Raw genomic sequence first — 15,901 nt, forward strand, 5'->3', positions numbered from 1 at the left:
GAGAGGACAAATTAGTCTGAGAGCCCAATGCAAGAGTAAGAAGGAAGATTTAGATTCCAGCTCATAGATGGGATGCAACAGCCACTCATCTCAACTGAAGCAAGTCAAAAGCTTGGACTGGTAACCCTGGATGTGCCAAGAGACATTTACAACATGTCGCAGCACACAAAACTATTGACTGCCGAACAGATCCTAGAGGAGTACAAGGATACGTTTACAGGGTTGGGATGTCTACCAGGAGAATATCATCTAGAAGTAGATGAGAGTGTAAGACTAATTCGGCATCTGCCAAGAAGAATTCCAGCGGCCCTCCAGTCAATCCTAAAAGACAAAAGACAAGATAGAAGTGCTGGAAAAGAAGGGAGTAATCATGAAAGTGATAACTCCTGGATTAGCAGCATGGTAGCAGTGAAACAACCTGGAAAGCTGCGAGAATGCTTAGACCCAAACGATCTAAATAAATGCTGAAGAAATCTCATTATCCCAACCAACCATTGAAGGAATTCTGCCGCAACTTGCCAAGGCAAAAGATCTTTATTACCCTAGATGCAAAGGATGGTTATTGACAAGTGAAGCTGGATGATAGCAGCAGCTTTCTAACAATATTTTTGATGCAGTTTGGGAGATACAGATGGTTGCGCATGCTATTTGGCATTTCCATGGCTCCAGAAAAGTATCAACACAGACAGCATGAGGTAGTCAATGATCTTCCTGGAGTGGAAGCAATAGTAGATGATCTACTAGTCTATGGATGTGGAGACACAATGGAAGAAGCCATAGCCGACCATGATCAGAATTTAATACGACTGCTAGAGAGAGCTCGCCAGATGACCCTGAAGCTGAACAAGAAAAAATTGCAACTAAAGATGCCTGAAGTCATGTACTGATAGCAACAGATCTTCATCTGGATCCTTTTTTAAAATTATTTGTTCATGGGATGTGGGCGTTGCTGGCTAGGCCAACATTTATTGCCCATCCCTAATTGCCCTTGAGAAGATGGTGCTGAGCTGCCTTCTTGAACCGCTGCAGTCCATGTGGTGTAGGTACACCCACAGTGCTGTTAGGGAGGGAGTTCCAGGATTTTGACCTGGTGACAGTGAAGGAACGGCGATATATTTCTAAGTCAGGATGGTATGTGGCTAGGAGAGGAACTTGCAGGTTTTTCCAAGTGTCTGCTGCCCTTGGCCTTCTAGATAGTAGCAGTCATGGGTTTGGAAGGTCCTATTTAAAGGGAGTGAATGTTTGTGGATGGGATGCCAATCAAGCGGGCTGCTTTGTCCTGGACAAGGTGAGAGCTGTTGTAACAATGCAGCCACCAACAGATGCGAAATCAATGCAATAATCTGTTGGATTCGTGAACTATTTAGCAAATCTTTGCCCAATTTGTTGTCAGTGTGAGAACCATTATGCAAGCTCACTGCCAAGGAGGTGCAGTGGTATTGGGGCACAGAACAAGAAGCAGGGTTCACTAAAATCAAACAACTAGTGATAACAACATCAGTGCGGAAGTACTATGACAGTAGTGATGAAGTCACCTTTCAGTTTGACGCCAGTGAGACAGGTCTTGGAGGAACCCTAATACAGCAAGGATACTCAGTTGCTTTTGCATCCTGGACACTGGTGCAAATGGAATGATGCTACGTTCAGATTGAGAAAGAGTGCCTGGCTATTGTTTTGCTTGTGAGCAGTGTCATCAATACCTGCTTTGGAGAGACAAGGTAACAGTGGAGTCTGACCACAAGCTACTTCAAAGCATTTTTCTCAAACAACTACAACCTGCTGCAAAGCATCTGCAAAGAATGTTACCTCTCTTACAGGGATATCATCTGGATGTGAAATACAAGCAAGGGAAACAGATGCACATCGCAGACATGCTGTCGAGAGCAGTGCTCCCCACAAAGAAAGTTGAGGATTCTGCAACAGAATGTGAAATCTTCCAGATTCAACGTGAAGCAGCAGCTCAACATGATCTGGAACTAATCAACCCAGCAGAGACACTGAATCTGTCAGACAAGTGTCTTGCTCAAATCAAGCAAACTGCCCAACACGATGCAACTCTCCAAGCATTACAAGAAGTAGCGATGAAAGGATGGCCGGAGAGGATCAAGGTCACACCTGTGGTCACAAGACCATATTGGGCATACCGAGTTGAATTGACAGTCCAAGATGCATCTTGTTCAAAGGAAATAGAGTCATCATCCCTAAGGAGATGAGAGGAGATATGCTGAAGCACATTCATACAAGCCATCAAGGAATTGAATCCGGTCTGAGAAAGGCAAGAGAAGTGCTCTACTGGCCAAACATGAGCAATGAAATTAAAGACCACACGGACCACAGCAGCACTTGTATCGAGTACAAGCTAAACAAGCTAGAGAGAGCTGTTGATGGAGCATGACATCCCAGACAGGCCATTGATGAAGCTGGGAGTAGATCTCTTCACTATAGCAGGAGCTGTCTATCTTGTCACTGTAGACTACTACTCTGACAATTGGGAATTAGACCAGCTGAATTCAACAATGACAAGAGATTGCCTGAAAGCAAACCTCAGTGGTTATGGCATTCCAGACATTGCGATGAATGACAATGGCCCTCAGTTCATGAGTGAAGAATTCAGCTGCTTCACAAATGATTGGGAAATTAAACACTACACATCATCTCTGCACTATCCCCAGTCGAATGGAAAGGCTGAGGCGGCAGTGAAAATTGCCAAAGGAATTATCAAGAAATTGAGCAAATCAGAACACACCGACTGAAGGCATGGAAAGTAGTTCAGTCCAAAGACTAATGTCATGCCGCACATAAACTACTCATCCAATTGTAAAAAGGCTATTGAAACCAGAAGTAGTAACAGGCGTGAGTAAAAAAATCAAGGGGAAATGGCAGAAAAGGAAGGATGTGCTGGCCCTGGAGAGGGTCCAGAGGAGGTTCACGATAATGATCCCAGGAATGAAAGGCTTAACATATGAGGAACGTTTGAGGACTCTGGGTCTATACTTGATGGAGTTTAGAAGGATGAGGGGGGATCTGATTGAAATTTACAGAATACTGAAAGGCCTGGATGGAGTGGACGTGGGGAAGATGTTTCCATTAGTAGGAGAGACTAGGACCCGAGGGCACAGCCTCAGAGTAAAGGGAAGGCCTTATAGAACAGAGATGAGGAGAAACTTCTTTAGCCAGAGAGTGGTGAATCTATGGAATTCATTGCCACAGAAGGCTGTGGAGGCCAGGTCATTGAGTATATTTAAGACCGAGATAGATAGGTTCTTGATTGGTAAGGGGATCAAATGTTATGGGGAGAAGGCAGGAGAATGGGGTTGAGAAACTTATCAGCCATGATTGAATGGCAGAGCAGACTCGATGGGCCAAATGGCCTAATTTCTGCTCCTGTGTCTTATGGTCTTATGGTCTAAAGCCAACTTTCATTTTGACAAGACTGCCAAACCACTGCCAGAGCTGAGCAGTGGATAGCCAGTCAGGGTACAAACCTTCAACACTCTCAACATGAGTCAGCCCATGTGGAAATTTGGGACATGTGTAGAGAAATTGTCACCTCAATCGTACGCAGTGAAAGTGAACAACCAAATATACTGGCGCAACCATAGGCATATATGAACAACTAGCAAAGCTATTCCTTCACCATAGTTGGCAAGTCAGGAAGATGGGATCTCATCAGTTGTACAAAGTGGAGAATGACCATCACTCCCAGAGGTCCAATTGTCCCCAACAATGGAAATGGAACAATAACAGGTACCATGGCAACAAGTGCCACTGAATCGACACTCTCCAGACAAGGAACATCACCAGACGAATAGCCAATGGCAATGCACATGCATACCATTAAGAGACCCACACGATTTAAAGACTGTGGGTGGAATGTTCTATGCCTGTTGGTGCTGGGCGTCATGGCAGGTGTAAGCAGACAATATAGCGAGAAGGCCGCTGTGAAACCAGTTGGCAATCGTCTACCCCGCCTGACAGTGGCGGGCCACCCTTCCTGCTGCTGCATGCTGGGAACGTCATTTTAATACATGTGCATATCTTTAAAAGCCCTGCTCACTGGAATCATCACCCCATGTCAAATTCACTATCCATGTCGGCGGGAAAAATGCTGGTGCAGGACATGTCTTGACAAGTGTGATGTGCAGGAGTTGGGTCTTACCATCAGGGCCTTGCTCACATCGCAGACATCCAAGGAGCAGAAGATACTGGAGCACTAGAGCAACTGGACCCTGGAGGAACACGTACATCACATGCTAGCCGGATTCTGATGGACATGGCTCCGCCGCAAAGCAGCTCACAGAAGGTGGAAGGTCACCATTGGGGGTCTGCTTCAGGACATTGGTGTTTTGGACATGTCTGCTACCGATGATCGTCGAGAGGGTGGAGAGGAAGGTCGAGCTGTGAGTGGGAGAGGAAGGTGTACCAGGGCTAGTGGGAGAGGGAGGTATAGGTTTGACCAGGAGAGGAAGGTATACCAGGGGTTGGGAGGGGCTGGGGGGTGCGAGGAGCGGTGTGAGGTTGGGAATGGGGGAAACGATGGTGCTGTGGGGTTGAGGTTGGGTGGGCTGGGAGAGAATGATGGTGTCAGGGGGTTGTGGTTGGTGGGGGAGGGATTTCGGGGGGAGGAGGGTGTAATGGGGGAGTAAGTGGCAACTGAGGAGGAAGGTGTAATGGGGAGGAAGGTGTAAGAGAAGGATTTCAGTGGGGGGAAGGAGTTCAGGAGGGGAAGGACATTGGCTGGAGAAAAGAGTTCAGAGGGGGTCAGGATTTCGGGTTGATGAAGGAGTTCGCAGGGGTGAAGGACTCCATGGGGAGAAACGAGTTTGGAGGGGGGAAGGAGTCTGGGGGAAGGAAGGAGTTTGCAAGGGGGAAGGAATCCAGGGGAATGAAGGAGTTCGGAGGGGGAGGAGTCCAGGAAGAGGAAGGAGTCTGGGGGGAGGAAGGAGTAAGGGTGGAGGAAAGAGTAAGGGGGGAAGAACGGAGTAAGGTGGGCGGATGTCCAGGTGAACGTGCAAGGGAGGGTTTCTGCTGAGTCAATGATTGCCTCTTGTGGAGCGAAATGAGGGTGGGCGTGTAGGAGGATATGGTAAGAATGAGAGAGGGCAGAGTGAGCCAGTAGGGTGGGAGGGTGAAGGTGTGACAGTAGCAATAGAAGGGACAGCATGGGTGGTTAGTAGGGTCTTGGAGGCAGACACAGATGCTAGGGGTGAGAAGGGGTAGGTCAGGGAGGTTAATGTGGATAAGGGTGGGATTCCCAGGAAGATAGGGAATGTGCAAGTTCACTTCCACTTCCTGGGAGGAAAAGGGTTCTGGCTGGTAGGTGACGGTGGGGAGGTGGAACATTATACCAGGGTGGGGGGAAAGGGCATGGGTGACTGGGGGAGGGGAAGGGATGGGTGAGCTGAAGACATACTTCATTATTACCATATTGCAAAACCAAAAGTGAAATGAACCTTGTGTTGGGAAGGATCAAGTGCTGCATGGGAGTATGATCAATGGGTGGGTGGAGATGCAGGTCAGCTCAGATGGACAACTGAAGGAGAACCCCAGTAGACTTGGGACATTGAGATGAGTGGAGGAAGGATCTGTGTGTGTGGGACAGTGCTTCCACGAGGCTCTGAAAGGCCCTGACACACACACACAGACTTCTCCCTCCAGAATCTCATGGTTTGGGTGCATGCAGCTGAACTGCTAGTGGCAGGGATGCAGGGGGAGAACACGAGAAGCCTGTAAATGAAGCTGAAAGACACCACGACACATTATTCGGTGAAAGTGAGTATATTTTCAGATTATAAAGTGACAAAATGTGTTCACCCATGCAGCCACTTGTGATCAGAAATTCTTAACTTTTCTAGGCCTACCAGTTCTTCTAGGTGCTGCCCTGACATCTGCAGCAGGGATGGAGACAGCCCGTGCAATTGTTGGCCCTGTTGCCTCTGATAACTTTGGCATGGGTCCTCCGGAGAACTGAGGCCTTTAGGGCCCCGCCTTGCTTTGGCTGTCCTCCTGTGGGTCAGATGCTCCCTCTGTGGTGACAGAGGACGAGGTTGAAAGGGTCACAAGCAAAGGGGACTCAGAGGGAGTGGACAGCTTTTGAGATTCCTGAGTGTATGACCCAGGAGTGTCCAGCTGCTGCTCCTCCTCTCTTCGGATGCCTGAGGGCCCAGGCCTGACTCCTTGAGAGGAACAAGCACCTGGAGGGACATTAAGGTGCCCTGCTTCCCTCTCGCGTTGCAACTGCAGGAACTCATCCATGGCTACCGCGATGCAGTGCAGGATGCAAGAATGCTGGGATTTGCCCAGATATCAGATTTTCCACAGGAACAGGCTGCCATTGATTGCACTCGCATGGCACTCAGATCTCTGTGGCAGTAGGCGGTCAACTATGTCAACTGCAAGGGTTTCCACTCGCTGAGTGTTCAGCTGGTGTGCGACCACAACAAACGCATCCTGCAGGTCTGTGCATGGTTCCCAGGGAGTGTCCACAACTCCTACATTCTGAGTCGGTCTCAGATTCCTGACACCTTCCAGGGTCCACAGAGGCTGCAGGGATGCTGCCTCGGGGACAAAGGCTACACGTAGATGACACCTGTACAGTGGCCTCAGACTGCAGCAAGGCGAAATACAACGAGTCTCATGCTGCAACTCCCACCTTGGTGGAGCAAACCATCGAGATGTTGAAAATGAGGTTCCGGTGCCTGGTCCGGTCTGGTAGAGTCCTGAAATATAGTCTAAGGCAGGTATCACAATCCTCGTCATGTACCTGACACTGCAACGAGGAAAGGAGCTGGCTGAGGAAGAGCTGGATGTCCCCTCCAATGAGGAGGACGTCTACAGGGATGAAGGTGAGGAGGTCCTTGAAGGCGAAGATGATGGCAATGAGGCCATTGCATTGGCCAGAAAAGGCAGGCGTGTTCAGGAGGCCCTCATAGCTGCTAGATTTGTGGAGGATGATGACGACATGCAATGAGGAGACGCCATAAATCCTCACATTGCCTCTGTGAATGCCTGACTCCTGTCTGGCTGAGGGCAGCTCACTTGCACTCTGTGCTCAGGATTATATCTCAATGTAATATCAAGAAACAGTTGAAGGCACTGGATACAGCAAAGGCTATGGGCCCTGACAATATTCTGGCAATAATACTGAAGATTTGTGCTCCAGAATGTGCCACGCTCCTCGCCAAGCTGTTCCAGTACAGCTACAACACTGGCATGTACCCAGCTATGGAAAACTGCCCAGCTATGTTCTGTCTACAAAAAGCAGGACAAACCCAACCTGCCCAATTGTCGCCCCATCAGTCGACTCTCCATCAATAGTAAAATAATGGAAGGGGTCATCAACAGAGCTATCAAGTGGCACTTGCGTAGCAATAACCAGCTCACTCAAGCTCAGTTTGGGTTCCACCTGTGGCACTCAGCTCCTGACTTCATTACACCTTGGTTCAAACATAGATAAAAGAGCTGAACACTAGTGGTGAGGTGAGAGTGACTGCCCTTGACATCAAGGCAGCATTGACCGAGTGTGGTATCAAGGAGCCCGAGCAAAACTGGAGTCAATGGGAATCAGGGGGAAGCTCTCTGCAGGTTGGAGTCATACCGAACACAAAGGAAGATGGTTGTGGTTGTTGGAGGTCAGTCATCTCAGCTCCAGGACATCACTGCAGGAGTTCCTCAGGGCAGTGTCCTCGGCCCAACCATCTGCAGCTACTTCATCAATGACCTTCCATCATAAGGTCAGAAGTAGGGAGTTTCGATGATGATTGCACAATGTTCAGCACCATTTGCGACTCCTCAGATACTGAAGCAGTCCATGCCCAAATGCAGCAAGACCTGGACAATATCCAGGCTTCAGCTGACAAGTGGCGAGTAACATTCGTGCCACACAAGTGTCAGGCAATGACCATCTCCAACAAGAGAGAATCCAACCATCACCCCATGACATTCAATGGCATTATCATCACTGAATCCCCCACTATCAACAGCCTGGAGGTTACTATTGACCAGAAACTGAACTGAACCAGCCATATAAGTACTGTGGCTACAAGAGCAGGTCAGAGGCTTGGAATCCTGCAGCAAGTAACTCACCTCCTGACTCCCCAAAACCTGTCCACTATCTACAAGGCACAGGTCAGGAGTGTGATGGAATACTCTCCACTTGCCTGGATGAGTGCAGCTCCCACAATACTTAAGAAGCTTGACACCATCTCCAGGACAAGGCAGCCCACTTGACTGGCACCCATTCACAAACATTCACTCCCTCAACCACCAACGCACAGTAGCAGCAGTGTGTACCATCCACAAGATGCACTGCAGGAACTCACCAAGGATCCTTAGACAGCACCTTCCAAACCCATGACTGCTACAATCTAGAAGGACAAGGGCAGCAGATAAATGGAAACACTACCACCTGGAAGTTCCCCTCCAAGCCACGCACCATCCTGACTTGGAAATATATCGCTGTTCCTTCACTGTCACTGGGTCAAAATCCTGGAACTCCCTCCCTAACGGCACAGTGGGTGTACCTACACCACATGGACTGCAGCGGTCCAAGAAAGCAGCTCACTACCACCTTCTCAGGGGCAATTAGGGATGGGCAATAAATGCTGGACTAGCCAGTGATGCACACATCCCGTAAAAGAATTTTAAAAAAGTGCTGTGTTTATAGCTTCACCAAGCTGACACCTCATTTTTAGGTACACCTGGTGCTGCTCCTGGCATGCCCTCCTATACTTTCCTTTGAACCAGGGGCAATCCGTTGGCTTGATAATGGTAATGGTAGAAGTGGGGAAATGGCAGGCAATGAGGTTACAGATTGTGTTTGAGTGCAATTCTCAGTCCAGTCTTGAGTTGCTCGATCTGTTCAAAATCTACCCATTTAGCATGGTGGTGGTGCCACACAACACAATAAACAGTATCCTCAATGTGAAGGCGGGACTTCGTCTACACAACGACTATCTGCTGGTCACTCCTACCGACACTGTCATGGACAGATGCATCTGCGGCAGGTAGTTTGGTGAGGATGAGGTCGAGTATGTTTTTCCCTCTTGTTGGTTCCCTCATCACCTGCCGCAGATCCAATCTAGCACCTACGTCCCTTAGGACTCGGCCAGCTCGGTCAGTAGTGGTGCTACCGAGCCACTCTTGGTGATGGACACTGAAGTCCCCCACAGAGAGTACATTCTGTGCCCTTGCCACCCTCAGTGCTTCCTCCAAGTGGTGTTCAACATGGAGGAGCACTGATTCATCAGCTGAGGGGAGGTGCAGGAAGTGATATGTGGTAATCAATAGGAGGTTATCCTGCCCATGTTTGACCTGATGCCATAAGACTTCATGGGGTCCTTCTAGGTGGTAGAGGTCGTGGGTTTGGAAGGTGGTGTCAAAGAAACTTTAGTGAGGTGCTGTAGTGCATCTTGTATACAGATTCAGCGATATTAATGCCATTGTATGTTAAAGAAGATAGTCAGATCAGCTCTTGGTGGAGATGGTCATTGCCTGACAGTTGTCAATGTACATCACTTGCCACTTATCAGCAAAAGCCTAAATGTTGTCCAGGTTTGCTGCATAAGGGCATAGGGGCTTCAATATCCGAGGGGTAGCAAATGGTGCTGAACTTTGTGCAATCACTGGATCTAAATACATTATTTTCACTGGTTGGAGAGTCTAGGACTGGAGGGCACAGTCTAAAAATTAGAGCCAGACCTTACAGGGGTAAAATTAGGAAACAATTCTACACATCAAGGGTGTTAGAAGTTCGGAACTGTCTTCTGCAAACCAGAATTGAAGCTACAAAAGATTTTAAATCTGTGATTGATAGATTTTTCTTGTCAAAAGGCATTAAAGGATATGAAACAAGTGTGGATATAGGAAGTTTGGTCACAGATCAGCCATGATCTCAGTGAATAACTGAACAGGCTTGAGGGGCTGAATGGCCTATTTCTATGTTCCAATGTTCCACTGCTGATTGGTATTCAGTGACCCAGGCTGGAAAGTACATGTGTGCACACTTTAGATCAGGATAGGATTGGACTTGGTCCTAATGCCTTCTAGGATTAATAAAACCTTCCAACACTCAACGTCCAGACACACAAATGGAGAATGATCACTGGGAGAGGTAATGTACCTGAGCAAGAGGCAATCCCCTCAGGTGAGGAGAGGAAATCCTGATTTAAAATAAAGGGCAAAGTTTAAAACAATGTGTCCCCAGACCAATAAATTGAACAGTTATATAACTCAGTGCAACAGCTGCATACCTCCATTAGGTAAACTTTCACATCTTCATCAACAACAAAGTCACAGCGAACCAGTTCAAAGAAGTTCCTGCCAAAAAAGTTAAACAAAGAAATGATAAATAGGAACTTTCCTCCCCTTCAATCAATAGAAACCAATCGCCCCATCAGTCAGATAGTGGGAACCATCCTCCCATCAATCAGATAGTGGGAACCATCCTCCCGTCGATTAGATAATGGAGACCATCCTTCCATCAATTAGATCCTGGCAACCATTCTCCGTTAATTAGATAATGGAGACCATCCTCCCTTCAGTTAGATATTGGGAACCATCCTTCCCTCAATTAGATAGTGGAAACTATCCTCCCATCTATTAGATAATGGAGACCATCCTCTTGTCAATTAGATAATGGGAACCATCATCCCCTTAATCAGATAATGGGAACCATCCTCCCATCAATTAGATAGTGGGAACCATCCTCCTGTCAATTACATAATGGGAACTATCTTTGCATCAATTAGATAATGGAGATCATCCTCCTGTCAGCTAGATAATGGAGACTATCCGCCCCTCAATTAGATTGTGGGAACCATTCTCCTGACAATCAGATAGTGGGAACCATCATCCCGTCAATTAGATAATGAAGACCATTCTCCCCTCAATCAGATTTTGGGAACCATCCTTCCATCAACTATATCATGGGAACCATCTTCCTGTCAATTAGATCATGGAAACTATCCTCCTGTCTTTTAGATAGTAGGAACCAAGCTTCCATCAATCAGATAATGGGAACTATCCTCCTGTCAATACGATAACCGAAACCATGCTCAATCAAGATGAACCAACTCCCAGTCAAGCAATAGGAATCAACCTCTCCAACAGCAGACAATAGAAATCAACCTCCCTCCCCAACAAACAGACAATAGGACCAAACTACCAGTCAATCAATAGGAATTAACCTCCCCAACAATCAGACAATAGAAATCAACCTCCCCAACAGTCAGATAATAGAAACCAACCTCTCCAACAATCAGACAATAGAAATCAGCCTCCCCAACAATCAGACAGTAGAAATCAGCCCCCCCAACAATCAGACAATAGAAATCAGCCTCCCCAACAATCATGCAATAGGATCCAACTTCTCCAACAATCGTACAATAGAAAACAACCTCCCAGTCAATCAATAGGATCCAACCTTCCCAACAATCAGACAACAGAAACCAACCTCCCCAACAATCAGACAATAGGATCCAACTTCCCAAACAATTGTACAATAGAAAGCAATCTCCCAGTCAATTAATAGGATCCAACCTTCCCAACAATTAGACAATAGGAACAACCTCCCCAACAATCAGACAATAGAACCAATCTCCCCAACAATCAGACAATAGGATCCAACCTCCTCAGCAATTAGACAATAGGGACAACCTCCTCAACAATCAGGCAATAGAACCAACTTCCCCAACAATCAGACAATAGAACCAATCTCCTCAACAATCAGACAATAGGATCCAACCTCCCCAACAATCAGACAATAGAACCAATCTCCTCAACAATCAGACAATAGGAACAACCTCCCCAACAATCAGACAATAGAACCAATCTCCTCAACAATCAGACAATAGAGAACAACCTCCCCAACAATCAGACAATAGAACCAACATCCTCAACAATCAGACAATAGGAACAACCTCCCCAACAATCAGACAATAGGAACAACCTCCCCAACAATCAGACAATAGGATCCAACCTCCTCAACAATCAGACAATCAAACCAACCTCCCAGTGAATCAATAGGAACAACCTCCCCAACAATCAGACAATCGAACCAACCTCCCCAACAATCAGACAATAGAACCAATCTCCCCAACAATCAGACAATAGGATCTAACCTCCTCAGCAATTAGACAATAGGGACAACCTCCTCAACAATCAGACAATGGAACCAACTTCCCCAACAATCAGACAATAGAACCAATCTCAACAATCAGACAATAGGATCCAACCTCCCCAACAATCAGACAATAGAACCAATCTCCTCAACAATCAGACAATAGAACCAATCTCCTCAACAATCAGACAATAGGAACAACCTCCCCAACAATCAGACAATAGAACCAATCTCCTCAACAATCAGACAATAGAACCAAACTCCTCAACAATCAGACAATAGGAACAACCTCCCCAACAATCAGACAATAGAACCAATCTCTTCAACAATCAGACAATAGGAACAACCTCCCCAACAATCAGACAATAGAACCAATCTCCCCAATAATCAGACAATAGAACCAACCTCCCCAACAATCAGACAATAGAACCAATCTCCCTAACAATCAGACAATAGAACCAACCTCCCCAACAATCAGACAATAGAACCAACCTCCTCAACAATCAGACAATAGGAACAACCTCCCCAAAAATCAGACAATAGGATCCAACCTCCTCAACAATTAGACAATAAGGACAACCTCCTCAACAATCAGACAATCGGACCAACCTCCCAGTCAATCAATAGGAACCAATCTCCTCATCAGTCAGTTAATTGGAACCAAACTTTGCATTCAATTGGATTACAGAACCAATCCCTCCCTCTCCAACACACCAGAAAACAGGAGCCACCTATTTAATTACCTAATCAGATAATAGAAATTAATCTTGTATAAGATGATAGGAACCAACCCTAACCAAATAAAAGGAACTAGCCCCACCACCCCCACCCCCACCCCCCCCCCCCAACCCCACCCACACCCTTCCCACCACCAAAATCATTAACAGGACAATTGTTGCCACCTCAGGTCATTGATGCAGGAGTTCTTCAAGCAAGTGTCCTTGGACCAAACATCAACAATTGTTTCATCCATGACCTTAGGACAGGTTTTCCACTCCCATCCATGGTGGGAATCATTGTGGGTGGGGTGGAAAATTTGAAGACCACCTGAATGTCTGTTGACTTTGGGTGGGACTAGAAAACCCTGGCCCTAGTGTCTGCCATAAGATCAGTGGTAAGGCAGTTTGTCAGACATTTCTACAGTATCCTGCTCATTCACAGCCCCTGTCATAATGAAGCAGTATGTTTCAGACTATATCCTTCAATGTCATCATCCTCCTGTGTCTATCAAAATCTTGGGGTGGGGGTGAGGTCACTACTGACCAGAAGCTTACATGGATTAATCATAGCAATACCATAGTTACAAGAGCAAAACAGAGCATAGGTGACAAGATCTCTGCAAGCTTCTTCATAATCTACAGCACAAGTCCAGAGTGTAATGAATACTCTTCTATCAACTGGATGGGTGCACATGTAACACCATATCTAGAGAAAAGAAATCAGCCTGCTGTTGAGTAAACTCTACCAGGAAGTATGAGTATAGGTGAGGGTTAAATCAGGTTTATCGTGATAAATCTCCCTAGTCAAATAGCCAGGATGAAGTACCAGAAGGCATCTGTGAAAAGAATCCCATTAAGTATCATTGCACTTAAGGATAAAAGTAGATGAAAGTAGTTAGATTTGGGAAAAAGTTATTATCTTTGATTCATTCTTGGTATGTGGGTGCTGCTGGCAAGCCCAGCATCTATTGCCCATCTAAAGTTGCCCTTGAGAAGGTAGTGGTGAGCTGTCTTCTTGAAATGTAGCAGTTCACGTAAGGAAGGTGCTCCCACCATGGTGTTATGTAGGGAGTTTCCCGGGCTTATAACTCAGAATGATGTGAATTGAAACAGGAATTTGGAGGTGATGGTGTTCCCATACACCTATTTTTCCTATTCTTCTAGTTAGTGAAGGGTTTGAAATTGGAACATAATACAATTTCTGATTGCATTCAAATGTTGAGGTGAGCCTGATTACTGCAGGATAATTCCCAGGTTTGCTCTGAACAACTGCACCTTGCACAAAAAGCAGATTAGTCTGATGATGGCATATACCTTGTAGATTTATAGTTGGTACATATTTTATTAGCTTTAATTCTTGCATTAGGAAAAGATCCTGGAAAGTGTTCCTTATCTGAGACCAGAGCTTCTTGGGATGATGGCCTAATATAAATGATGATAGAAATGCAACTGAATAAGGAATGAACAATTTTTCCGCCTAGCATACACCGGTAAGCACAGGTAATAGTTACATAAAGTGTTGGGCTAAGTATTTTCCCAAGGTTTCAAACCATTAAAAAAAATGGCTGCCATTTTTGCAAAGTCTGCCTCTTTGAAGAAAACATCCTCCACATACTGCAAGAGCAGGTTTTGGTTATTCATGAGATAGAATTAGAATTACAATTATCCTTTGAATTTCCTTTCATAACCTCAAGATGCCCAAAGTATTTTGCAGCAAATGGCTTGCTTTTGAAACCTAGTCAATTCTTTTATAGATGAATGCGCAGCTACTTTCCAAACAGCAAGTGAGAAATAGACCGCCAATCTGTTTGGATGGTATTGGTTGAGGGATGAATTTTGACTCAGCAAGATCTCCCTTCCTTTCTTTAAAAATTGCCATGGGATCTTTTATGTCCATGTGAACAGGTAGGCAGGACCTCAGTTTAATGTCTCATCCGAAGGACAAAGCAACACAATAGCTAGATTTCTATCTTTGAGCAATGGAAACAGTTACTCCAACCACCTGGGTAGCAATTAATAAGAAATTTAACCACCTTAACTGTGCATAATTTAGTCAAATATGCATACAGAGGGGCTGGTTGTAGGTGGTTGGGAGAGCAGATTTATCATAATATAAGGAGGATATTTTGTTGAAGAATGACTATAGTGATCTCATAAACAAGTTTCCCACTTGCCCTATGGGTAATTACCAAACATTTTTAGAAATGGAAATTGTGCCAAAGAACCAGAGGTGTCAAATGATGCATCCCAGTCCAAAAAGGGGAAATGAATAATCTAGGAAATTGTAGGCCAGGCTAGTCTTATTTTGGTTATCTTTAAACTGACTTGGATGAGTGTGCCAGCAGCTCACCCGAATTAATAACATTATCCAATTAAGCACTCATCATGTCTCTGGAGATAGAGGTTCAGTGATTGTTTGTGGCTATACTTCATGTGATTATAAGCAGTTGGTAATGATGGCATCTGAATAAAGATAAAGTCTCACTAGGTGTTCTCATCTGACAAACATTAGGCTCTTAAAGAACATTTTGATTTAATAAATGGTCTCTGGTTACATATTGATTTTCTCCAGTGAGAACACACACTTATCAATTAAATCACTCATTGTTCTGCTTGAAAATAATGTTCGTGAGCTGGGTGAGCTTGCACCCAGATTCCTCCTCCTGCTGACTGCTGGATATCAGGCCTGATACAGTTAGGAAGTGCTGCACATATCCCAACAAAGGGGAAAGGGTTCAGAAGGATAGCTAAACAGAACAATAGAAGATGACAACACAGGAGACCTTTTGGCCCCAACGTATCCATTCCTGCTCCTTGCAAAATAATCCAAATTTAAACCCACTGCTCACCCCTGTATCTTTGTCTACTTTAAATATTTATCTAATTTTTCTTTGCAATGCTGTCAACTCAACCATTTTCGGGTGCTGTTGGTTGAGAGGAGAACGTAGGCCAGGACACCAAGAGAGCATCCTTCAAATAAGAAAGAAGAACTTGCTTTTGTATAGTACCTATCACAACCTCAGGTTGTCCCAAAACACTTTACAGTCAATGAAGTACCAATTGT

This window comes from Carcharodon carcharias, chromosome 5, assembly GCF_017639515.1.
Source record: "Carcharodon carcharias isolate sCarCar2 chromosome 5, sCarCar2.pri, whole genome shotgun sequence".
In the NCBI taxonomy this organism is placed as follows: domain Eukaryota; kingdom Metazoa; phylum Chordata; class Chondrichthyes; order Lamniformes; family Lamnidae; genus Carcharodon; species Carcharodon carcharias.